Source organism: Pseudophryne corroboree, chromosome 5, assembly GCF_028390025.1.
Source record: "Pseudophryne corroboree isolate aPseCor3 chromosome 5, aPseCor3.hap2, whole genome shotgun sequence".
NCBI classification, from domain to species: Eukaryota; Metazoa; Chordata; class Amphibia; order Anura; family Myobatrachidae; genus Pseudophryne; species Pseudophryne corroboree.
This window is the reverse complement of record NC_086448.1, coordinates 708,341,403-708,368,142: the sequence shown is the minus strand read 5'-3', so window position 1 is coordinate 708,368,142 and position 26,740 is coordinate 708,341,403. Positions and strand designations below refer to the sequence as shown.

The 26,740-nt window shown below is 40.2% G+C and overlaps 3 pseudogenes; 1 reads left to right on the top strand and 2 right to left on the bottom strand.

Annotated features, from left to right (window-relative positions):
* Positions 1–18,676: 18,676 nt before the first annotated feature.
* On the bottom strand, positions 18,677–18,796 carry LOC134929956 (5S ribosomal RNA; annotated as a pseudogene).
* Positions 18,797–22,054: 3,258 nt separating this feature from the next.
* On the bottom strand, positions 22,055–22,174 carry LOC134929955 (5S ribosomal RNA; annotated as a pseudogene).
* Positions 22,175–23,494: 1,320 nt separating this feature from the next.
* Positions 23,495–23,614, top strand: LOC134930365 (5S ribosomal RNA; annotated as a pseudogene).
* The last annotated feature ends 3,126 nt before the right edge of the window (positions 23,615–26,740 follow it).

Here is a 26,740-nt window from a genome sequence, read left to right as displayed (position 1 = left end):
GGACACCATCTGCCGTAATGTGTAAAAAGGGGGACGCTGTCTGCCGTAATGTGTAAAAAGGGGGACTGTCTGCTGTATTGTGTAAAAAGGGGGACGCTGTCTGCCATAATGTGTAAAAAGGGGGACTGTCTGCCGTAATGTGTAAAAAGGGGGACGCTGTCTGCCGTAATGTGTAAAAAGGGGGACGCTGTCTGCTGTAATGTATAAAAGGGTCTCTACCTGGTGTAGTGGCGCTACTGTGCAGCGTAATTTGAATAATGGAGACTACTGTGCACCATAGTATGAATTGCTATTATTTTGTGGCCACGCCCCTTCCCATAAGGCCACGCCCCTGTATATTTTTTGCGCGCCTACGCACTGCCCCTATCTTACATGGGGGGGGGGGGGGCGCCAATGTCGTTTCTTGCACACAGCCCTAAAATGCCTAGTTACGGCACTACAGCCAGGCCCGTCCGTGTTTTGCCGCTATTGAGGCCCTGGAACAATCAATACTGGTAGGTTTAGTGGTTTAGTGGTTGCTGAGCCAGTTCTAATTTTGGGCCCGGCAGTGTTGGGCTCTTCTGGCTTTCTCAGATGTGGCTCAGACCAGAGGCAGAACTCTGGGAGGCAACGGAGTCATCTGCCGCCGGGCTCCGGCTCTGAAGGGGGCACCTCTCCTCCCATTCTGTGACACCATTTAATTAAGTTAATTGATAGCTGCCACTGTCTTTTCAGTGGCCGACTTCCTCACTGGTCCCTGCACCTTACAAATCACACCCTCTTTATTATACTGAATATACACATTTTACAAGTGTCACACCCAGGATTAGAAACCACAACCTATTACACTGGAAGCAGACACCTTACTTATGAAGCTGTTTGCTACTGTATAGGAAATATGAGAATGTTAACTATATGAAGATACTTCTCTGACAATCACACGTAACTTCATATAGTTAGAATTCTCATGCTTCCCGTACAGGAGCAAATAACTCACACACACACACACACACACACACACACACACACACACACACACACACACACACTCACCACACACACAACACACACACACACATACACGCACACACACACACACACACACACACACACACACACACACACACACACACATTTATCTTAATATAGGAAATAGGGGGGCACCAATATTTATCTTGCCTCCGGGCAACTGGGATGAACTTACGCCACTTGCTCAGATGTTACCTATGGAGAAGCTGCTACATGACATCCGAGGACACAAAACTGCACCATGCATCACCATTATATTTTAATGTGCCTTGGCAATATTTAAATCTTGTTCAGTGTGCCGCGAGTTGTAAAAGGTTGAAAATCTCTGAAATAGAGTATACAGTGAGGGCATATACATATAAACACACACACATATGATATATATACATGTGTGTATATATATGTGTACTGTATATATATATGCATGTTTAATTACTACTACCATGCTATGTATATGTGTATGTATATATATATATATTGTCAAAGTCAGAAAAATATCACGCTGCACGTTGCCATATATGCGCTTCATGCGTGTGCACGCTGCATATTTAATCAAAATAATGTATTTTATAAGTTAATATTCCCCTGAGTTCAACGGGTATCAGTGGGTCTCAAGATGGCTCTTAGACCTTAGAGATTCCCCTTTGCATGTTAAAAAGGGCTTCACATGTTCTCATGCATAGTTAAGCACAGGAATAGTAATTGAAGATTAATTGTATTCCGAATAAATTACACCTAAGAATAGTCAGTTTCTGTCCCGCAGACGGAATACAATAGCCTTTAATTACACTAAGCTTTGAGATTCAATGAGGAGGGCCAACACCTCTGTTTACGAATGGGGCTGGATTTGTCTCCAGAAGAATGATTGCTGGGATGTCATTGTCTCAACTGAAAGTGGACAGTGAGACAGTATTCGCCAAACAATAGCTTCCCACAAGACAGGAATTTGAAACAAGTGCATAACCAAGATCACATGGTCAGCTCTGCTCACTGATACAGCTAGCCCACATGCTGTGAAAGACACACACTTCCTGTGGTTGACACACCCCCACAGCTGGAATGCAGGTATGATATTATCCACTGGAAATCACAGGGCTCACTGACTCACTCAGAACCAAGCAAGCATCCAGAAGCATGGCTTGCTTATCACCAGGCTCCAAGCGAAAGGCTAAGTATTGTATACTCATGGCTTAATGGCATAGAATAGTTTAAATATGTGTTTGTGGTAAAGTAGTTGTGAAATGATTGGCATAGAATAGTTAGTTTGGAGATACAAATGGCTTAAGGTTAATGATGCTTGTGCAGTTGTGTGATTGTTGGGTGTTTGGGATGATACTCTATGGAAATCTGTAATGAATTGGAACAGTAGACAATCTGTAGCATAGCATCTCTGGTATACATTTATGGATGGTGATTTATAACAGATTATAGTAGTTTTACATGATACATCATGCTGAAGGTTAGAAGTCAAAACATACTTCCTTTTGTTACTGTAGTCATGTGCCTGTAGCAATAGCAGGCTGATTCTGGAAGGATAGCATAGTCAGCATACCATATGCTCTGGTTATTGAGATACTGTGTTGGCTTGAAATTGTGAAAGGTGATTTAGATGGTTTGGAATTGTAAAATCAGAACATATGCATTGTGTTGAGGCTTGGACATTTTGGAATATAGTGGAGTCTTGTGTCTTCTGCTATGTGATTGTGGTGTAGCAGAGAGTGCCATGTGTTTGGACTTGCAAATCTAAAATGGCTGCTAGCATTCCCTTTTAAATCATATGTTACAGACTTTGGAATCATGGGAGTTTTTCCCAAAATGGAGTCTAGCTTCTGTCCCATGCGGTATTGTAGGGACCATTGTGTTGTTGCTGGGTGTTGTGTATATAGGGACAGCCAGCCTGGGTGAGCTCAATTTTCCTCTCCACAAAGGGTCTCAGCATTGACTAACTGCACAGCGATTGTTTCTCACATGTGTAAATTCTCTGCAGACATATTTATCTCCTACTAATGTTGTAAGCCATTCTCTCTCTCCTTCCCCCCTTTAAATGTAATTGTATCTGTATTGTATTTTATGTGTAGTGATTCGGTTAGGTATTTTATGTTATCTTGGTAGTGTATAACTTGTATTGTATTATTCTTTTGCAATTGAACGTTCATTCATTTCCTTAAAAGGCGTTAGACCCTTAGACCGGTATTTGAGTGTTTATTATATTGTTAAGGGGTTCTCAGAGCGTCACATACGCTCATACAGCTTTTAAACTAACAAGGTTACACTGCATTACATCTACACATTATCACTGCACAAATGTTTACAGCATAAGTACATTCCTTAAGGTATAGTTATTAAAGTTTAATTCTGTAAGTGTCTGCGACGCCTGTGCTCACACCCTGTGCACAGCGTCTGCTACACTAAGGGCGTACCCTTGCGGTACCTTTTGCACCAATTGCGTACTGTGTCTCTTAACCTTTTAAAGTGTTTTAAATAGGATAAACATATAGGCTTTATCAATTGAGGGCTCCTTTCGGTCTTCACATATCTGCACTAGGTAACTTTAGCAGACATTATCGATCAGCAAAAGGCGGGAAGGTGCTATCCCTCGCAGTGCTGACCAGATAAGCGTCTGCTTCACTTAGTAAGGAGTGCTGAGGGAATTCGGGAACTGGAAGGTAGGAACAGTACGTTATTGTCTTTGTAAATCTGGTTTTTATTTCTATTTGGTGCCAACTACACACGCAGATTGGATGGTTTGTCTGTTTAAATAGGTTTAAAAATTATTTTTAATCGCTCTGCATAGCATGATAACTAAAAGGAGCTGGCATGATGATTTTCTTTGTGACAAAAGGTCTGTCCCCCATTTTGTGTAAACCTCATGGATGTGGAAGGGGGAGGAGCAGCGGCCATTTTGGGAAGGTAAAAAAAAAATATTTTTTTCTAAAATGGCTGATTTTCAGGAAATAATCAGCCATCCATTGTCAAAAAGAAATCATCATTTAATGAGTTTTTTTTTATGCATTCGTTTAGTCCATATCATAGTCAATCATAAGTGGTTCAGATAGAGTTTAATAAAAAAATTAATAATACATTAAATATTTGATTTAAGAAATACACAAATAAAACAAAGTAGTTTTTTTTTTTTTTTTGGTCACTGTCTCTCTTCAAGAACCTGTTTTAACTCTGCTACTTGTAGGATGGCCATTGAAATGCAAATGAACCTGTGTGACTGATTTGTTGTTTTTTTTTCTCTCCCAGCAGTGAAAGAAATCGCCTTTCATATGCAAATTAGAAGCACTGAATAAGGTCTCACATAAGTAATAATGATTGGTACATATATGTAATATCTATATGCGTGTGCTTACATCAATGTATGTTATTAGATTAAATTTAGAATTGCATTTTCATCTGTGTATTTTCACATCTCATTCTCCTGATTGCCACATAATTGATAACGTGCTGAGAAAGATTTGTTGCTATTGGTAGTTAAAGAGTAAAAATAATACATTAAGGGGTAATTTGTAAAACACACACACAGCTTTGCCTAAAATACAAGGAGAGACCTGTGTGGTGCTCGGTAGATGATTACAGTTAAAGATCATCTACATTGATAAACGTGCTAATTGTATTTCTGTGAACATATCTGGCCAGCGCACACGTGTCTCTAACAAAAGGGTGAGACTAGCGTGCGCGACGCAAGGGTCGACGCACGGAGCGTATATTACGCAACGGAGCGTCTGGGTACGCCCACCGAAACTCAAATCGCACAATAGCATTGTTTTAGTGGGGGCGGTATAGTATAGCCACGCGATAATAGCACAAATTGATTTCAGTTTCCAAAACTTAGTTTAAATACCTTACTTTACTGTAATGCCTCTGGGAGAGCTATCAGATTACGGGAAATGATTTTTCTGATCAGAAAACTATAGAATGATAGTGGGTTGAAAACGGTATGAGTGTATTGAACTCCTCTTCGTGAAGTCTTGGTGAAATCTTGGTGAAGTAAATCTTGGTGAAGTAAATCTTGGTGAAGTAAGTCTTGGTGAATCACGGTCAAGGTGAATATGTGATGAGCACGGTCTAAGTGAAAACGTGCGACGGAGTGTGATAAAGTTTTCGTTGTATTACGCTCTGGCTGTTTTGGGGCACAGTAGGGAGACTCCAATGATCCTACCATTTATGGGCAACAAGTGTCTATAAGTGGTACGATTGGACCGCACGGTTGTATGTGTGACCAATAACGCAACGTGATATGAGGTCATATATTAAATTGCCCCCATGCGTGTTGTAGGGAGCACATGCAAGTGTGATTTGTGTAAAAATAAGGAATTTTCGCTGGTAGGGCCTGCAACGATTACGTGGGTCTGCAAAAAGGGGCGGATTCGTTGTACTCGGAGCAGAAGAAGCTGGTGGTAGAGCTTGGAGAACTTCCACCGTAGACTTCTGTGTTTGGTGCATTTTAGGAAGTTTTTCTGTGTTAAAAAGGTCCACAATGGCAGCCAAGTGCACAACACAGGGACGTTCAGCAGTCAGGGTTCAGACTGAAGAGGCTCGCAGACCCTGCTCGGTTAGTAATGTGGGGGAGGTATGGTCCCCACACTGAGACCTTTTGTGACGAATGGACACGAATGACTGTGGGGGATAAAGCACCATTTCCCGGGATAGGTAGTTTTGACTCGGAGGTATTGCATAATTTAAGGCGAAGGATCTGTCTCATAAAATCCTGGAAACAACGAATTAGACATTATGATTGTTTACAGTTATGGCAACAGGAAAGTGAAATGCAAAGAAATTTAACTTACATATCTGACTCTCATCTTGGGAAGAGAGACATGGCAATGGAGAGGATTATGGCTGCAGAGAATGGCGCGATGGTGTACGATAAAAATGCACTTAGTAACTGTATTAAGAATGAAAGTAACAAATGTAATAATGTTTATAAAAATGAAAGTGTCAAAATTACAAATGTTAACCTGTGCAAGTCGCACCCCATGTTAAACTCCCCTCAGGATTACCAGCGAGAAGGTGAAACCAACACGATGTCAACACTCTACCCAGCAGTCATCATACGAGACACCCAGAGGGACACGGCCAAGTTGGTAAAGGCAATAGCAGAACCCCCTAACGGAGGGTCAGGTGAGGTCGTGTCAACAGGTAAGTACGGTATTGTATGTTACTCACAGACAAATGCATCTTACACCAAAGAGTTAACACAAAATAGCATAATGGAACAAAATCCTGTCAGGGTTAACACAATATATTAAAACAAATGTACACTACAGGAAAGTAGCAGTTTAGGTGTTAATAAATGGTTTAAAGGAAGTATTAAGAACGAGTATACAAGCCTCTCTACCTAACTGGAGAAATAACTCAGTAACTGCATTAAGGAACTACGCTGTTGGGCATGAGCAAAACATCATCAAGCACAGGGAAACAAAGAAGCCCCAGATCCCTGTGGGTAAGTCAAAGGTGAAAAGGTGTTATAATTGCCAGAAGGAAGGTCATTTTGCAAGAGATTGTAGATCAAGAAGTAGACCAAATTCATATAAACCCCCTAGACAAAGATATGAGCAAAGTTATGACACACCAAATTGTAATCAGGGATCACATAGGAAGGAGTTTGGGCCGCACCTGTAACATGCAATCAGGAAAGGTGATCATTAGGACTGATAGTAAGCCTGAGGTTACAGTTAATGAAATGGGAGGTCAGTTCCTTGCAGGCACAAGGACGGCCGGGTAGACGTTGTAATTTATCTGTAAATGTTCTTTTCCCCATCTCTGACGTTCATCGGCAGGACCCAAATATCACATAGCTATTTGGTCCTTGCAGAAGTCTACCAAACCCCAGTATGACCTACCAGCATCGATGTATCCTGGCCAGATACAAAGGGTAGGTATGGAAATACTGGTGGGAGAGACTATACAGGGATACCATTGGACATGTAGATGTGACAGCCTGAGGGTGAACGGAAGATCTGATAATGTTTTTTTTTGTTTGTTGCTTAATGAAAAATGTGATGAATTGTTCTCTCTCGTTTGTTTTTTTTCCTCTCTCTCTTCTCACTCATGTTTTCATGTTTTAAAGATGGTATGTCACACATCAGTTAGACAAATGGTAATGCAAGATTTTTGCTCCTTACAGAGAGATCGCTGATTTGGAAGGAATATTGCATCACCGGAGTGATCGGTTGGAAGACTGAGAGACAGCACCTTTGAGATGACAGCAGAACAAGAAGAACAACAAGACTAGAGAACTAATTATCGTAACAAGTTTCTCTCCCCCTCAAACTGTTTTTCTGTACCCCCATTACAAATTTCTCCTTTTCTCCTCCTGTAAGATGGACTTGCCCCAAGAGACTGTGATATGGATTTTCTTGTTGACCATGATGTTGACCAGAGCAGTCTGTTTCGGTGAGAGTACCAGTGAGGTCGAGAAAGGATCTAGAAAGGTTCTGATGACAAAGATGGAGGCGTAAATTTCCAATAACAACACAATCACCGAGCAAAGGTGAGTACCGGAAAACGATCTAGCAGCCATGTTATTTGTAGACAATTGTGAAGGATTGTTAGCTGAAGAAAATTGCATCTGTGGGCATTGTGATAGCTTAGTTGAGGATGGGTACATCAAGAAATGTCAGTCCAGTTTTAACATTAACATGGATAGGCATCCATTGAGTGACTATCACTCCTTAGTGGGTAAAGTGTTAAATCAGACAGATTGTTGGGTATGCTCTCAAGTACCTCAAGGCCATAGCAAATCAGGATTAGTGCCCTTCTCTTTAACTATAGGGGAGGTACTTGAGCTAAGTGGTGGGAGGCCGGTGGACAGGAGGTTTAATATCTCCAGTCCTCCTAGTTTGAAGCTCCACCAATATCATGTGGATAGATCCCTAGTATGTTTTAACATTTCCAATCCCCGAAAGCCGGGAAATTGGGAAGTGTCATGGAATAACCAAACCATGACCTTTTCATACAGAGCCGATAGAATGCCTACAGATACAGAACTTATACGCCACATAGCCGGTAGTGGAAAATATTTCCGATATAGGTATACCCTAGGAAGTAGGACCATGAGAGTTGGAGAGGTATCACCAGGATACTGTGCACATATCGTACAAACTGATACGTGTACTAAACAGATGGGAGAATTGGGGTTAGGAGATTTCATATGGAAAATGTGTAATATGGTAATGTCCTACTCCGTCCCATATGTTCTCCCCGATGATGCATATTTCATATGCGGGAGGAAGGCGTATAAGCGGCTTGCCCCAAACTCAGAAGGGTTATGTTACATTGGAAAAGTACTGCCTGAGGTAATGACCGTATCCCACACTAAAATGAAGGATATTCACCGCAGTGCCCAAGCTCCTTATACTCACACTCATTACGAACACATCGTTAAACGGCACCTAATAGAAAGAACAGAGCATCCGGCCTCTGACCTGATCAATGAATCCACCGGGATTCAATTCCTAATAGCGTTAGATATCACTCGTACCGCCAGAGGAGTGATAAATTATAAATACATATCTGCGCTTGCAAATTTATTAGACAATATCACTGAAATGTATGATGACACATTCAGGTATACTGGAAGGGAGCTCCAAGCTTATAAAACAGAACTGGTTCAGCATAGGATGATTCTCAATTATCTCACAGCTGTGACGGGTGGGTATTGTGTTACCCTAGCGACTCAGTATGGAATAAAGTGCTGCACATATATTACCAACAGCACCGAGGACCCGGTCGAGGTCATAGACAAAAAGATGGATGACATTTTGCAATTAAAATGGGAGTTCCGAAGGAAACACAATCTCACCCTTGCCGCTGTGGGTAATGAGCTGACCAGTTGGGTGTCATGGTTGAACCCACGAAATTGGTTCTCTGGTTTAGGAGAATGGACTCAAGGAATTATCATGGATGTAGGGAAATTTCTTTTGTGTACTCTGGGTGTCATCATATTGGTCGGTCTGATATTTAGATGCGTTCGGGTTTTAACAAAGTGTAAACGTAGCGCCCGAGTGATGAGTTTAAGAAGTGAAGATACTGTAATAACAACGACTGATTTGGTTTATGACCCAACGATAGAGACAATGTTGTGATGAAAATATGATTCCACGGTCCGTTTCTTTCACCCGTTTCTCCTTTGTTTTCCTCCAAGGTAAAAAGACATCTGCTTGGAAGAAGAATTTGACAACCTTTTACACAGACAATTGATGGACTATGCCATAGACCCCCATATCCCTAGTACTTTAAATTTTACGCTAGCCCAACACTTTTTGTAAGTCTATGGACATTGATAAAGCTTTGCTCGCATTGTTGGCAAAAGCATCGGGAGACTACAGTCAACATGTACATCGAGACAAGACAAGACAAGACACAAGACAAGACCTCAATCGGCAAATGTATATTAAACTCACATAGTTTATCACTGCATTTACCATAATTGTTCTTTATCTTCATCTCTACAACCTTCAGGTAATAACACACATAGTCGATAGGGAATATAGGCACAGATATCAGCACTCACATATTCCCTCATTCGTGTATCATCAACTAAAATGTGCTCCCCCATGTTGTTGCAACCAAAAGCCGAAGAGAGCTCAGTAAAGTTTGACAGCCCATCCACAGACCCGTACCACGGGATAAGAAGGAATTCAAATGTATACTTCGCAATACCTCGAGCTTGATTTTAAAACACGTACGGCACGATGATACATGACCCCCCAAACATGGATTCATACACACATGCTTCTGCTATCTCACTAGGTCATACCCTTTTCCCACCTTCTTCTCTCCTCCCTTACCCAATCATAGAAATGTATTTACATATGACATATATTTTTCTCTTTTTGAAATGTTTTAGGAAGTGGCAGTTATTGGTGACTGCCAAAGGGTGGACTGTCAAAGTCAGAAAAATATCACGCTGCACGTTGCCATATATGCACTTCATGCATGTGCACGCTGCATATTTAATCAAAATAATGTGTTTTATAAGTTAATATTCCCCTGAGTTCAACAGGTATCAGTGGGTCTCAAGATGGCTCTTAGACCTTAGAGATTCCCCTTTGCATGTTAAAAAGGGCTTCACATGTTCTCATGCATAGTTAAGCACAGGAATAGTAATTGAAGATTAATTGTATTCCGAATAAATTACACCTAAGAATAGTCAGTTTCTGTCCCGCAGACGGAATACAATAGCCTTTAATTACACTAAGCTTTGAGATTCAATGAGGAGGGCCAACACCTGTGTTTACGAATGGGGCTGGATTTGTCTCCAGAAGAATGATTGCTGGGATGTCATTGTCTCAACTGAAAGTGGACAGTGAGACAGTATTCGCCAAACAATAGCTTCCCACAAGACAGGAATTTGAAACAAGTGCATAACCAAGATCACATGGTCAGCTCTGCTCACTGATACAGCTAGCCCACATGCTGTGAAAGACACACACTTCCTGTGGTTGACACCCCCCCACAGCTGGAATGCAGGTATGATATTATCCACTGGAAATCACAGGGCTCACTGACTCACTCAGAACCAAGCAAGCATCCAGAAGCATGGCTTGCTTATCACCAGGCTCCAAGCGAAAGGCTAAGTATTGTATACTCATGGCTTAATGGCATAGAATAGTTTAAATATGTGTTTGTGGTAAAGTAGTTGTGAAATGATTGGCATAGAATAGTTAGTTTGGAGATACAAATGGCTTAAGGTTAATGATGCTTGTGCAGTTGTGTGATTGTTGGGTGTTTGGGATGATACTCTATGAAATCTGTAATGAATTGGAACAGTAGACAATCTGTAGCATAGCATCTCTGGTATACATTTATGGATGGTGATTTATAACAGATTATAGTAGTTTTACATGACACATCATGCTGAAGGTTAGAAGTCAAAACATACTTCCTTTTGTTACTGTAGTCATGTGCCTGTAGCAATAGCAGGCTGATTCTGGAAGGATAGCATAGTCAGCATACCATATGCTCTGGTTATTGAGATACTGTGTTGGCTTGAAATTGTGAAAGGTGATTTAGATGGTTTGGAATTGTAAAATCAGAACATATGCATTGTGTTGAGGCTTGGACATTTTGGAATATAGTGGAGTCTTGTGTCTTCTGCTATGTGATTGTGGTGTAGCAGAGAGTGCCATGTGTTTGGACTTGCAAATCTAAAATGGCTGCTAGCATTCCCTTTTAAATCATATGTTACAGACTTTGGAATCATGGGAGTTTTTCCCAAAATGGAGTCTAGCTTCTGTCCCATGCGGTATTGTAGGGACCATTGTGTTGTTGCTGGGTGTTGTGTATATAGGGACAGCCAGCCTGGGTGAGCTCAATTTTCCTCTCCACAAAGGGTCTCAGCATTGACTAACTGCGCAGCGATTGTTTCTCACATGTGTAAATTCTCTGCAGACATATTTATCTCCTATTAATGTTGTAAGCCATTCTCTCTCTCCTTCCCCCCTTTAAATGTAATTGTATCTGTATTGTATTTTATGTGTAGTGATTCGGTTAGGTATTTTATGTTATCTTGGTAGTGTATAACTTGTATTGTATTATTCTTTTGCAATTGAACGTTCATTCATTTCCTTAAAAGGCGTTAGACCCTTGGACCGGTATTTGAGTGTTTATTATATTGTTAAGGGGTTCTCAGAGCGTCACATACGCTCATACAGCTTTTAAACTAACAAGGTTACACTGCATTACATCTACACATTATCACTGCACAAATGTTTACAGCATAAGTACATTCCTTAAGGTATAGTTATTAAAGTTTAATTCTGTAAGTGTCTGCGACGCCTGTGCTCACACCCTGTGCACAGCGTCTGCTACACTAAGGGCGTACCCTTGCGGTACCTTTTGCACCAATTGCGTACTGTGTCTCTTAACCTTTTAAAGTGTTTTAAATAGGATAAACATATAGGCTTTATCAATATATATATATATAGAGAGAGAGGGGTGTTTATACGGTATATATATATGTGTGTAGATATATATATATATATGTATACCAGGGACGTGCAGTCAGGGGAGGCAGGGGAGGCAGTGCCTCCCCTGTCATAATGATTAAGATAATACAAAGAAGATGCATATGACACATATTCTGTGCCATATGTATCTTCTTAATATTATTCTTATCGTTGCTGTTTTGTATATGTGTTTGGGAGGCACCGATCGTGGTGCCTCCCGTTGTCACTGGGGAAAGTATGGGGAGCGGGGGGTGGGCACGGGCGGGGACTAGCCATGGGCTGTAAAAGCCCATTAAAAATATATGGGAAAGCGGCACCATTAGTGGTGCCGCTTTCCATCAGGGACGTGCTTTCAACCTATGAAAGCACGTCCCTGTCAGTGAGGCCACAGTGATTGGCCAGCGGATCCGTCACTGGATCCGCTGTCAATCACTGTGTGAGCGACGCTGGAGGAGGAGGTGCGGGCGGCTGGATGCGGCGATGGTGCGGGCGGCGGGATGCGGCGGTGGAGCGGGCGTCGGCGGTGCGTGTTGCGTCGGCGGTGCGGCGGCGGAAATTACCTTTATCCTGCAGAGTTTGGCAGCGGAGCGGTTCCAGTTTCAAAAATGGCGCCTCAGCGTCATTTTTTAAATTCAAGATGGCTGCCGCGAGCCAATCACGGCTCGCCGCGTCATCGCCCCGCCCCGCCCCCTCCGGCTGACTTATATAAGTCAGCGCGAGGCGGAGGAGAGTCAGTCCGACGGCGGAGGAGGAGCTGTGAAGAGCTCCTGAAGAATGAAGACGCCGTAAGTCCTGGCTGGGCGGCGGCTATGCAAAAGAGCTTAGCAGCCGCCGCCCACCAGGTGAAGACGCTGGAAGCCCTGGGGAGGTGGCGTTCCCCCAGGTGAAGACGCCGGAAGCCCTGGGAAGGCGGCGGCCACGCAAAAGAGCTTAAAGGCCGCCGCCCCCAGGTGAAGACCCAGTTTAATAAAGCTTATTTTCAAGACTTGTGTGGTGTTTTTATTTTAATATTTTCTTTACAGGTGGACTACAGGTGCCAGCGGGCACTTTATGTCCGGGCATGCTGGCACTTGTGGTTCTCCAAGTGCCAGCATGCTGGGGCAGGCTTGCTGGGACCTGTAGGCTACCTGTAAAGAACAATATTACTATTCTTTGCAGGTGGACTACAGGTGCCAGCAGGCCCTTTGTGTCCGGGCATGCTGGCACTTGTGGTTCTCCAAGTGCCAGCATGCTGGGGCAGGCTTACTGGGACTTGTAGGCCACCTGTAAAGAACACTATTAACACACAATGAACCCCGCACCCACGCCACCAGGGGTGCGGAGCATAGCACTGGGCTATCAGCCCAGTGCTGGTTATTGCTCGGGAGGTGGGACCCCATTTTCATTTTTTGGGGTTCCCACTTTCCGAGGAATTCCAACCCTGGGCTGACTGGCTGGGGGGCAGATTAATGTTATGGCAGGGGGACCCCACACTGAGTGTCTCCCCTGCTGTGGCATTATTCCCCCTGGCTGGTTCTGCCTAGTGCTGGTTTTACTGGTGTGTTGGGGGACCACACTTTTTTTTTTTTTTTTCAGGGGGGGGGGGGGGAGGGCTTGTTAGCTGCCAGTGCCTCCCCAACCAGTGACCTCACCGCACGTCACTGATGTATACATACATACATACTCACACACAGACACACTAGTTTTACGGACCCATCATATACTGGGTCACCTCAGTCCCCACCCCCGTGCTTGGCTCCTCACAGTTCTGGAAACCCCCCCATGCAAATCCTGCGTTTGCCACTGTACGTCATATACGCAAATTTATAACCCTTTTTTTGGAATTATACATCAATCATATAGACATACACAATTTTCATGTTAATCTGAGGAATTACAATCTGGTGATTCTCTGCTTTAGATTAGAGTGGACGAATCTCCAAACAGATGATGTATGTTCTAATAATCAAAGAAAGCCAACACGTTTCGTCCATTAGGACTTAATCAGGGGTTAAAATCTATATGTCAGAAGGAGACATGTAAGTTTTATGATGTTCATAAAAAGTCACACCTTAAGTTGTCACAAAAAACTATTGACATACATACCAAATTCTTTAAAACAGACAGAGGTATATCTCTATAGGCATTGGGACATTTGCCCCTTCAGAATGTTGCTATGGGGCCTCCAAAGTTCTGGCTATGCCCCTGGTTTGAGAGAGAGAGAGAGAGATTTTATATATATATATATATATATATATATATATATATATACATACAGTCCTGGGGGAACTCTCCAGTCTTCTATATATATATATATATATATATATATATAGAAGAATAATAAACTTATTAAACATACCCAACTTGAACAGGTTATTTCCCAAACGTTTTCAGTCCACACAGGACCTTCTGTTTGGGAAATAACCTGTGCAAGTTGAGTATGTTCTATAAATGTATCACTCTTCTTTATATATATGGAAGCCTGGAGAGTGCCCCATTTATATATATATATATATATATATATATATATATATATATATATATTCTCTCTCTATGATACTTTGGTATATGGTGAACAACCCGGCTGCTGATTTCTTCTGAGGATGTGAGTGTGACATATATATCCAGGGTTCAAATAAAAAAATTACAGGCAGAAGACCAATAGTGTAGCCACACTACTGGTCTTCGAACCCTGGAGTGCCATCCATTACACTGCATCTACTATTATCTTTGGAAGGGCACCCAGGCCAGCTGTAATCATTGGTGAGAGTGTCGGACGCTACCCTTGACAAAGGGGCGGTTGAGCCCAGAAACGTTGGAAATTGCATGTTCGCTTATTGAAATATATTTATTCACGTTTAAGTCTCTGAGAGCCGCGTTACTTTTTATCTCCTACTATATATATATATATATATATATATATAAAATTTTCTAGGTTCTGGGTCATATTTTTTATATATATGTGTGTGTATACAGTATACAGATGTGTGTGTGTGTGTGTGTGTGTGTGTGTGTGTGTGTGTATATATATATATATATATATATATATAAAATATATGTGGGTTGGGTATGTGTGACTGACAGAAGAATCCCGGCTGTTAGGTGGTCAGCGGAGCGGCAAGCGCAATGAAGCCCCTTGAGGGCTCACTTCACTCGCCACAGGTTCTATTCCCATTCTATGGATGTCGTGGACACCCACGAGTGGGAATAGTCTCCGAACAGATGGATTTTCAGATGCTGGGATCCCGGCATTGTCACACAAATGCATTCCTGTTTCCTTCCTGTTGTACTAACTAGTTACAGCAGGCACCAGTAGCATTCGCTCCTTACACACACACATATTATATATATATATATATATATATATATATATATCTTTTTGTGTATCCGGCACTCCCTGGACAAACGGTTCCATTCAACTTACTTTACCTGGGTGCCTTCACGTGGTGCATTTGCTTACACCCCTGTATGCATAGATAGGGCGCCACTCCTGGATATGAAAGAGTGAAAAACCGAGTGGTTTATTTCAACCTTTTGGGGGGTGATATCCCCCATCATCAGGGCTGCTGGGTCCTGATGATGGGGTATCATCCCCCGAAACGTTGAAATAAAACACTTGTTTTTTCACTTTTTAATATTCGAGAGGGCTGTCGTGTGTGTGTGTGTGTGTGTATGTATATATATATATATATATATATATATATATATATATATTAGTAATGAGCGGGTTCGGATCCTCGCGATCCGAACTCGCCCGAACTTCACCTATTTTTTCACGGGTCCGAGCGAGTCGGATCATCCCGCCTTGCTCGGTTAACCCGAGCGCGCCCGAACGTCATCATCCCGCTGTCGGATTCTCGCGAGATTCGGATTCTATATAAGGAGCCGCGCGTCGCCGCCATTTTCACACGTGCATTGAGATTGATAGGGAGAGGACGTGGCTGGCGTCCTCTCCGTTATAGTAGAAAAGACTGGGTGACTTAGTTATAATTGTGGGGAGGATTGGGGACGGGGAGCAGCTGTTAGGGAGTAGAGTGCAGGGTTTTGATTATACCACCACTGAGTTTAATCCGTTGTTTCTGCCTGAAAAAAAATGCTCCACCATATCTGTGCTCACTCAGTGTGCTGCACTGCTGCATGATATATCTGTGCTGAGTGCACTGCTCACACTGCCTAATTGTGGGGACTGGGGAGCAGTTATAGCAGGAGTACAGTGCACAGTTTTGCTGACAGTGACCACCAGTCCAGTATACGTTTGTCTGCCTGAAAAACACTCCTGTGGTGGCTTTTTTTTTCTTCATACTAGTTTAGCAGTCTGCTGACAGTGTCCACCAGGTCCGTTATTATTATACAGTATATTATATATATATAGCAGTACGGTAGGCCACGGCTGTACCTACCTCTGTGTCGTCAGTGCACTCGTTGTCTATAAGTAATATAATACTATATACTATCCATCCATCTACATTGTATACCTGTGGTGTTTTTTTTTCCCTTCATACTAGTTTAGCAGTCTGCTGACAGTGTCCACCAGGTCCGTTATTATTATTATACAGTATATTATATATATATATATATATAGCAGTACGGTAGGCCACGGCTGTACCTACCTCTGTGTCGTCAGTGCACTCGTCGTCCATAAGTAATATAATACTATACTATCCATCCATCTACATTGTATACCTGTGGTGGTTTTTTTTTTCTTCATACTAGTTTAGCAGTCTGCTGACAGTGTCCACCAGGTCCGTTATTATTATACAGTATATATATATATATATATATATAGCAGTACGGTAGGCCACGGCTGTACCTACCTCTGTGTCGTCAGTGCACTCGTCGTCCATAAGTAATATAATACTATACTATCCATTCATCTACATTGTATACCTGTGGTGGCTTTTTTTTTCTTCATACTACTTTAGCAGTCTGCTGACAGTGTCCACCAGGTCCGTTATTATTATTATACAGTATATTATATATATATATATATATATATAGCAGTACGGTAGGCCACGGCTGTACCTACCTCTGTGTCGTCAGTGCACTCGTCGTCCATAAGTAATATAATACTATACTATCCATCCATCTACTTTGTATACCTGTGGTGGTTTTTTTTTTCTTCATACTAGTTTAGCAGTCTGCTGACAGTGTCCACCAGGTCCGTTATTATTATTATACAGTATATTATATATATATATATATATATATAGAAAATAGGAGTATAGCGCCACGTGTGAGGGAAAAAAACACCTAAAAATGAAAAAATATATTTATATGTAAAAAACACTCCCTTATGAGTAATAGGGTGTCAGCCGTCCCCTAAAATTTCAGCACTGGTAAGATGCTGTGTGAGATTAAGGTGAATATGGGTAGGTAGGGGCTCTGGCGACCAACTGGTGTTTATAATAAAAAATATTTAGCGGACTAAAATGCAATTTACGAAGGACATGATAAAAAGACCTTTTTTTTGTAAAAGAATAAAAAACATTTATTTTGCAAAACGTAAAAAACACTAATTTTTTTTTTTTTTAAACTGCTTTTTTGCACAGAACTGCATATATGATAAAAAAAAAATATATAGTAAAACAGAATGTATACTAAAAAGAAACGGATGTATAAAAATCTTAAGACATAAAAAGAATAAAGAAATTTGTAATTAAAAAACTGCTTAACTTAAGATGGAGGGTCATACAGGATATTCCAACGCGTTTCGTCTATCTGACTTCATCAAGGGGTAGTGACTGAATGTGCAGAGCAGGCTTATATACCTACTGATAAGGGGTTTACTAATTGTGACATCACTTCCTGTCAATTAACAATATGAAAGTGTATCAAATACACAGTTGGTATTAAAAACGAAGAAACAAATGATGGAGCAGTACTAATAGGCTAGGGAGAGGCATCCCATGATAGTTATATTAGAAAACGAGTTTAGTAAGTTGTTTAAATGGTGTATTGAATGATTCCTATTGTTATTCCGCACTTCCGCCACACTTCCTGTGTCGGCGGCTGCGGAGTGTGCATGCGCGAATGCCCCACTTCCGGTATCGCGTCTCAATGAGCGGATGTGTTCAGAGCTTCGTGCCCCACTTCCGTCCTCAATGTTCTGTTATTCGTGCCCCACTTCTGGTATATGAGTCCGGAATGTTGCAGGACGCTTCTTCCTGTTTGTCAGCGTCTGGGGAGTTCAGTGCATTATCAGCGGCCATTTTAGCGGAGTCCCTATATGCAGACGTGGATTCTCCTTGTATTTTAGTTTGCTCGGTTTCATAGATGAAGGAAATAAAATAAAATGCAATTAATATTGTTTCACCTCGGATCTTTCTAACATTATTACTAAGATAATTTATTAAATATGGGGCATATAAATATGTCCACTCTTAGTCCAATGGGCAATAAATTATATTTCTTAACAGTAGTAATTCCGTGAAGGTTGTTTACAAATTAGTGGGGTGAGAGAATTAAATAGTTTTTAAGAGAGTTAGATATATATGGATTATTCATATTAGAATTTATAAATGGGTGGATTATAGTGGATATAGAATAATTGTGATAAAGTGTGCATATACAGATATATAAATGTATGCATATGCATATCCTATGTATATGTCAGGTTTATACAAACGTGTGCATGCACCTGTCCGTGCCTTAGTGTATACCCACTAAGCTCAGTAACTATATGTGTACTTGTACGTGGACCCTAGTTTGACATATTAGTGTTAATTAGCTATTTTTTACAGTACTTTAGCTTCCCAGGTGGTCTCCCCCTTGGTACTGTTAAAGCCCGACACTGCTTAGCTTCCAAGATCGGACGGGTTTGGGCGTGGAGCCAGTGTGGTATGACTGTATCTATCGGCTTTAGACAAAACACTCATTCTTATGTCAATCATTTTTATTGTGCTATGTATACAGGTGTACATATACATTCATTGTGATAAAGGTGAGTGAAGATAAAAATGAAACTTTTTTTTATTATTAACCTTATAGAAATGGGGCAATTTCATAACCCTCATTGAATCCTGCCGGGTGCATCGTGTTAAGCTGGTAGATCCAAAACATTTCTCTTTGAGATAGTTTGTTCGCCAGATCTCCGCCTCTGTCCCCAATCTGTACGTGTTCGATTGCTTTAAAAGTTAAGTCTTCTGGGTAAATATATGACAGAGCTGCTGTTACAATTAAGGAATTCCTTTATCTTAAATTCTTTGGTATTTCCTGAGTCAAAAAATGTTTTTCTGTTTGAGTTCAGGAACTTGCAGATATTACATCGTCCACATTTGAATGCTCCTGTGCATTTCAAAAATGTCTGATTGGTTCTTTCCTTAGTGGTGTCACGTAACATACTGGGTGCAAGATGGTCACCAGATCGTAGAATATGCTAATATGGTTGCCTTTTGATTCTACCGGGTAATATTTGGATTTACGTTTCAATCCTGATCTTGATACTTCTTCATAGTTCGAGATAATGGCATTATCCTTGCGTGCAAAATGTCTTTTAAGTGTGAGTTTGCGAATGAATTTATTTAGGTCTATAAATGTCTCGAATTTATTGAGTTTTTCTGTGGGTGCAAAGGATAATCCTTTGCTCAATAACGAAGTTTCGTGATTTGTCAATACATGCTTTGAAATGTTGAATATCCCCTTCTCCTTTGGGTCTAATGCTGTACATTTCTCCTTTTGGTGTTGTAATCTTTCCCTCCTGCCGCCCCGTTTTCCTCTTCTTCTACATGAGGTCTTTTTAGAGGGGATGCATGGACCGATTCTTCTTGTAGCGTGCCTCTGAACGTGTTTTTTGGACGAGCTCCTAGGCGTGGTGATAAAAAAACCTTTTCGTCTGTTGATCTCAATCTTTGTAAGGTAGAGAATTTATTATAGGTTTTGATCTTTTGTGTAGGATACGATTCTTCTCTATTGTTCGGTCTGCCTCTGTGTGGTACTGTTTTCCACACTTGGTTCCCACAGTTAGGTCTATTCGTGGTGGTAAATCTGCTCCAATTCTTTGTTTTACCGTTTTCGTAATCCTCCTTGTCACGAAGAAACTTCTTTTCTTTACCCCGTATGACTTCTTCCTCTATGCGTTCTATTTTTTTATTAAGAACACTTTCATTGACTTTGTAGTACTCTTTAGTTTTAAAAGGTTCCAATTCAATTTCTTTATCTTTTATGTCTTTTTCAATGGAAGAAACATTCTTCCTTCTCTCGGTAATAAGTAGCTTCATTAAATTCATAGAGCAAGTATGTAGGGTAGAATCCCATTTTTCCATAAATTCTGGATCTGCTGTTCCAATAGTGGGTTGTTTCACAAGTCTCAGCCCTCTCGGTATCCTATTAACTGAGATGTAGTGTTCCAAACCTTTTATGTCCCACCATGTTTTGATTTCTTTTACCAAAAGTCTCTCCATGTCCCAAAATAGATCATCTAGGTCCCTGGAGGGGGTTGGGATGTCAGTCAGCTTGTCTTCACTAAATATTTTTTGGCACCAATAATTTCTCTTGTTAGTGCGTTCATTAATTCTGAACATGTTGTAGATATTTTGACCACAACACCAGGCAGCTAAACAATTGACCAGTCTTAGATATAGAAAATAGGAGTATAGCGCCACGTGTGAGGGAAAAAAACACCTAAAAATGAAAAAATATATTTATATGTAAAAAACACTCCCTTATGAGTAATAGGGTGTCAGCCGTCCCCTAAAATTTCAGCACTGGTAAGATGCTGTGTGAGATTAAGGTGAATATGGGTAGGTAGGGGCTCTGGCGACCAACTGGTGTTTATAATAAAAAATATTTAGCGGACTAAAATGCAATTTACGAAGGACATGATAAAAAGACCTTTTTTTTGTAAAAGAATAAAAAACATTTATTTTGCAAAACGTAAAAAAACGTAAAAAACACTAATTTTTTTTTAAAAAACTGCTTTTTTGCACAGAACTGCATATATGATAAAAAAAAAATATATAGTAAAACAGAATGTATACTAAAAAGAAACGGATGTATAAAAATCTTAAGACATAAAAAGAATAAAGAAATTTGCAATTAAAAAAACTGCTTAACTTAAGATGGAGGGTCATACAGGATATCCCAACGCGTTTCGTCTATCTGACTTCATCAAGGGGTAGTGACTGAATGTGCAGAGCAGGCTTATATACCTACTGATAAGGGGTTTACTAATTGTGACATCACTTCCTGTCAATTAACAATATGAAAGTGTATCAAATACATAGTTGGTATTAAAAACGAAGAAACAAATGATGGAGCAGTACTAATAGGCTAGGGAGAGGCATCCCATGATAGTTATATTAGAAAACGAGTTTAGTAAGTTGTTTAAATGGTGTATTGAATGATTCCTATTGTTATTCCGCACTTCCGCCACACTTCCTGTGTCGGCGGCTGCGGAGTGCGCATGCGCGAATGCCCCACTTCCGGTATCGCGTCTCAATGAGCGGATGTGTTCAGAGCTTCGTGCCCCACTTCCGTCCTCAATGTTCTGTTATTCGTGCCCCACTTCTGGTATATGAGTCCGGAATGTTGCAGGACGCTTCTTCCTGTTTGTCAGCGTCTGGGGAGTTCAGTGCATTATCAGCGGCCATTTTAGCGGAGTCCCTATATGCAGACGTGGATTCTCCTTGTATTTTAGTTTGCTCGGTTTTATAGATGAAGGAAATAAAATAAAATGCAATTAATATTGTTTCACCTCGGATCTTTCTAACATTATTACTAAGATAATTTATTAAATATGGGGCATATAAATATGTCCACTCTTAGTCCAATGGGCAATAAATTATATTTCTTAACAGTAGTAATTCCGTGAAGGTTGTTTACAAATTAGTGGGGTGAGAGAATTAAATAGTTTTTAAGAGAGTTAGATATATATGGATTATTCATATTAGAATTTATAAATGGGTGGATTATAGTGGATATAGAATAATTGTGATAAAGTGTGCATATACAGATATATAAATGTATGCATATGCATATCCTATGTATATGTCAGGTTTATACAAACGTGTGCATGCACCTGTCCGTGCCTTAGTGTATACCCACTAAGCTCAGTAACTATATGTGTACTTGTACGTGGACCCTAGTTTGACATATTAGTGTTAATTAGCTATTTTTTACAGTACTTTAGCTTCCCAGGTGGTCTCCCCCTTGGTACTGTTAAAGCCCGACACTGCTTAGCTTCCAAGATCGGACGGGTTTGGGCGTGGAGCCAGTGTGGTATGACTGTATCTATCGGCTTTAGACAAAACACTCATTCTTATGTCAATCATTTTTATTGTGCTATGTATACAGGTGTACATATACATTCATTGTGATAAAGGTGAGTGAAGATAAAAATGAAACTTTTTTTTATTATTAACCTTATAGAAATGGGGCAATTTCATAACCCTCATTGAATCCTGCCGGGTGCATCGTGTTAAGCTGGTAGATCCAAAACATTTCTCTTTAAGATAGTTTGTTCGCCAGATCTCCGCCTCTGTCCCCAATCTGTACGTGTTCGATTGCTTTAAAAGTTAAGTCTTCTGGGTTTGATTTGTGTTCCAAGATGAAATGTCTGTAGATGAGGTGGGTGTCGAGTTTGTTTTTAATGCTCCTGATGTGCTCTTGAATCCTTAGTTTAAGCGTCCGCTTTGTTTTCCCCACGTATTTCTTTTTACATGTACATTCCAATAAATATATGACAGAGCTGCTGTTACAATTAAGGAATTCCTTTATCTTAAATTCTTTGGTATTTCCTGAGTCAAAAAATGTTTTTCTGTTTGAGTTCAGGAACTTGCAGATATTACATCGTCCACATTTGAATGCTCCTGTGCATTTCAAAAATGTCTTATTGGACCCTGTACTGAAAGAAATCCTCCCGGAAAAACCACAGATAGTCTTTCGCAAATCCAAGAGTCTCAAGGACCATCTTGCACCCAGTATGTTACGTGACACCACTAAGGAAAGAACCAATCAGACATTTTTGAAATGCACAGGAGCATTCAAATGTGGACGATGTAATATCTGCAAGTTCCTGAACTCAAACAGAAAAACATTTTTTGACTCAGGAAATACCAAAGAATTTAAGATAAAGGAATTCCTTAATTGTAACAGCAGCTCTGTCATATATTTATTGGAATGTACATGTAAAAAGAAATACGTGGGGAAAACAAAGCGGACGCTTAAACTAAGGATTCAAGAGCACATCAGGAGCATTAAAAACAAACTCGACACCCACCTCATCTACAGACATTTCATCTTGGAACACAAATCAAACCCAGAAGACTTAACTTTTAAAGCAATCGAACACGTACAGATTGGGGACAGAGGCGGAGATCTGGCGAACAAACTATCTCAAAGAGAAATGTTTTGGATCTACCAGCTTAACACGATGCACCCGGCAGGATTCAATGAGGGTTATGAAATTGCCCCATTTCTATAAGGTTAATAATAAAAAAAAGTTTCATTTTTATCTTCACTCACCTTTATCACAATGAATGTATATGTACACCTGTATACATAGCACAATAAAAATGATTGACATAAGAATGAGTGTTTTGTCTAAAGCCGATAGATACAGTCATACCACAGTGGCTCCACGCCCAAACCCGTCCGATCTTGGAAGCTAAGCAGTGTCGGGCTTTAACAGTACCAAGGGGGAGACCACCTGGGAAGCTAAAGTACTGTAAAAAATAGCTAATTAACACTAATATGTCAAACTAGGGTCCACGTACAAGTACACATATAGTTACTGAGCTTAGTGGGTATACACTAAGGCACGGACAGGTGCATGCACACGTTTGTATAAACCTGACATATACATAGGATATGCATATGCATACATTTATATATCTGTATATGCACACTTTATCACAATTATTCTATATCCACTATAATCCACCCATTTATAAATTCTAATATGAATAATCCATATATATCTAACTCTCTTAAAAACTATTTAATTCTCTCACCCCACTAATTTGTAAACAACCTTCACGGAATTACTACTGTTAAGAAATATAATTTATTGCCCATTGGACTAAGAGTGGACATATTTATATGCCCCATATTTAATAAATTATCTTAGTAATAATGTTAGAAAGATCCGAGGTGAAACAATATTAATTGCATTTTATTTTATTTCCTTCATCTATGAAACCGAGCAAACTAAAATACAAGGAGAATCCACGTCTGCATATAGGGACTCCGCTAAAATGGCCGCTGATAATGCACTGAACTCCCCAGACGCTGACAAACAGGAAGAAGCGTCCTGCAACATTCCGGACTCATATACCAGAAGTGGGGCACGAATAACAGAACATTGAGGACGGAAGTGGGGCACGAAGCTCTGAACACATCCGCTCATTGAGACGCGATACCGGAAGTGGGGCATTCGCGCATGCGCACTCCGCAGCCGCCGACACAGGAAGTGTGGCGGAAGTGCGGAATAACAATAGGAATCATTCAATACACCATTTAAACAACTTACTAAACTCGTTTTCTAATATAACTATCATGGGATGCCTCTCCCTAGCCTATTAGTACTGCTCCATCATTTGTTTCTTCGTTTTTAATACCAACTATGTATTTGATACACTTTCATATTGTTAATTGACAGGAAGTGATGTCACAATTAGTAAACCCCTTATCAGTAGGTATATAAGCCTGCTCTGCACATTCAGTCACTACCCCTTGATGAAGTCAGATAGACGAAACGCGTTGGGATATCCTGTATGACCCTCCATCTTAAGTTAAGCAGTTTTTTTAATTACAAATTTCTTTATTCTTTTTATGTCTTAAGATTTTTATACATCCGTTTCTTTTTAGTATACATTCTGTTTTACTATATATTTTTTTTATCATATATGCAGTTCTGTGCAAAAAAGCAGTTTTTTTTTACAAATTAGTGTTTTTTACGTTTTTTTACGTTTTGCAAAATAAATGTTTTTTATTCTTTTACAAAAAAAAGGTCTTTTTATCATGTCCTTCGTAAATTGCATTTTAGTCCGCTAAATATTTTTTATTATAAACACCAGTTGGTCGCCAGAGCCCCTACCTACCCATATTCATATATATATATATATATATAGCAGTACGGTAGGCCACGGCTGTACCTACCTCTGTGTCGTCAGTGCACTCGTCGTCCATAAGTAATATAATACTATACTATCCATCCATCTACATTGTATACCTGTGGTGGTTTTTTTTTTCTTCATACTAGTTTAGCAGTCTGCTGACAGTGTCCACCAGGTACGTTATTATTATTATACAGTATATTATATATATATATAGCAGTACGGTAGGCCACGGCTGTACCTACCTCTGTGTCGTCAGTGCACTCGTCGTCCATAAGTAATATAATACTATACTATCCATCCATCTACATTGTATACCTGTGGTGTTTTTTTTTTTCTTCATACTAGTTTAGCAGTCTGCTGACAGTGTCCACCAGGTCCGTTATTATTATTATACAGTATATTATATATATATATATATATATATATATATATATATAGCAGTACGGTAGGCCACGGCTGTACCTACCTCTGTGTCGTCAGTGCACTCGTCGTCCATAAGTAATATAATACTATACTATCCATCCATCTACATTGTATACCTGTGGTTGCTTTTTTTTTCTTCATACTAGTTTAGCAGTCTGCTGACAGTGTCCACCAGGTCCGTTATTATTATTAGACAGTATATTATATATATATATATAGCAGTACGGTAGGCCACGGCTGTACCTACCTCTGTGTCGTCAGTGCACTCGTCGTCCATAAGTAATATAATACTATACTATCCATCCATCTACATTGTATACCTGTGGTGTTTTTTTTTTCTTCATACTAATTTAGCAGTCTGCTGACAGTGTCCACCAGGTCCGTTATTATTATTATACAGTATATTATATATATATATATAGCAGTACGGTAGGCCACGGCTGTACCTACCTCTGTGTCGTCAGTGCACTCGTCGTCCATAAGTAATATAATACTATACTATCCATCCATCTACATTGTATACCTGTGGTTGCTTTTTTTTTCTTCATACTAGTTTAGCAGTCTGCTGACAGTGTCCACCAGGTCCGTTATTATTATTATACAGTATATTATATATATATATATATATAGCAGTACGGTAGGCCACGGCTGTACCTACCTCTGTGTCGTCAGTGCACTCGTCGTCCATAAGTAATATAATACTATACTATCCATCCATCTACATTGTATACCTGTGGTGGTTTTTTTTTTCTTCATACTAGTTTAGCAGTCTGCTGACAGTGTCCACCAGGTACGTTATTATTATTATACAGTATATTATATATATATATATATATATATATATATAGCAGTACGGTAGGCCACGGCTGTACCTACCTCTGTGTCGTCAGTGCACTCGTCGTCCATAAGTAATATAATACTATACTATCCATCCATCTACATTGTATACCTGTGGTGGTTTTTTTTTTCTTCATACTAGTTTAGCAGTCTGCTGACAGTGTCCACCAGGTACGTTATTATTATTATACAGTATATTATATATATATATATATATATAGCAGTACGGTAGGCCACGGCTGTACCTACCTCTGTGTCGTCAGTGCACTCGTCGTCCATAAGTAATATAATACTATACTATCCATCATCTACATTGTATACCTGTGGTGTTTTTTTTTTCTTCATACTAGTTTAGCAGTCTGCTGACAGTGTCCACCAGGTCCGTTATTATTATTATACAGTATATTATATATATATATCTATCAAGAAGCAGTAAAGCAGTCAGCGGCACTCAGGGTCTTAAAGAAGCAAGTGTATTAA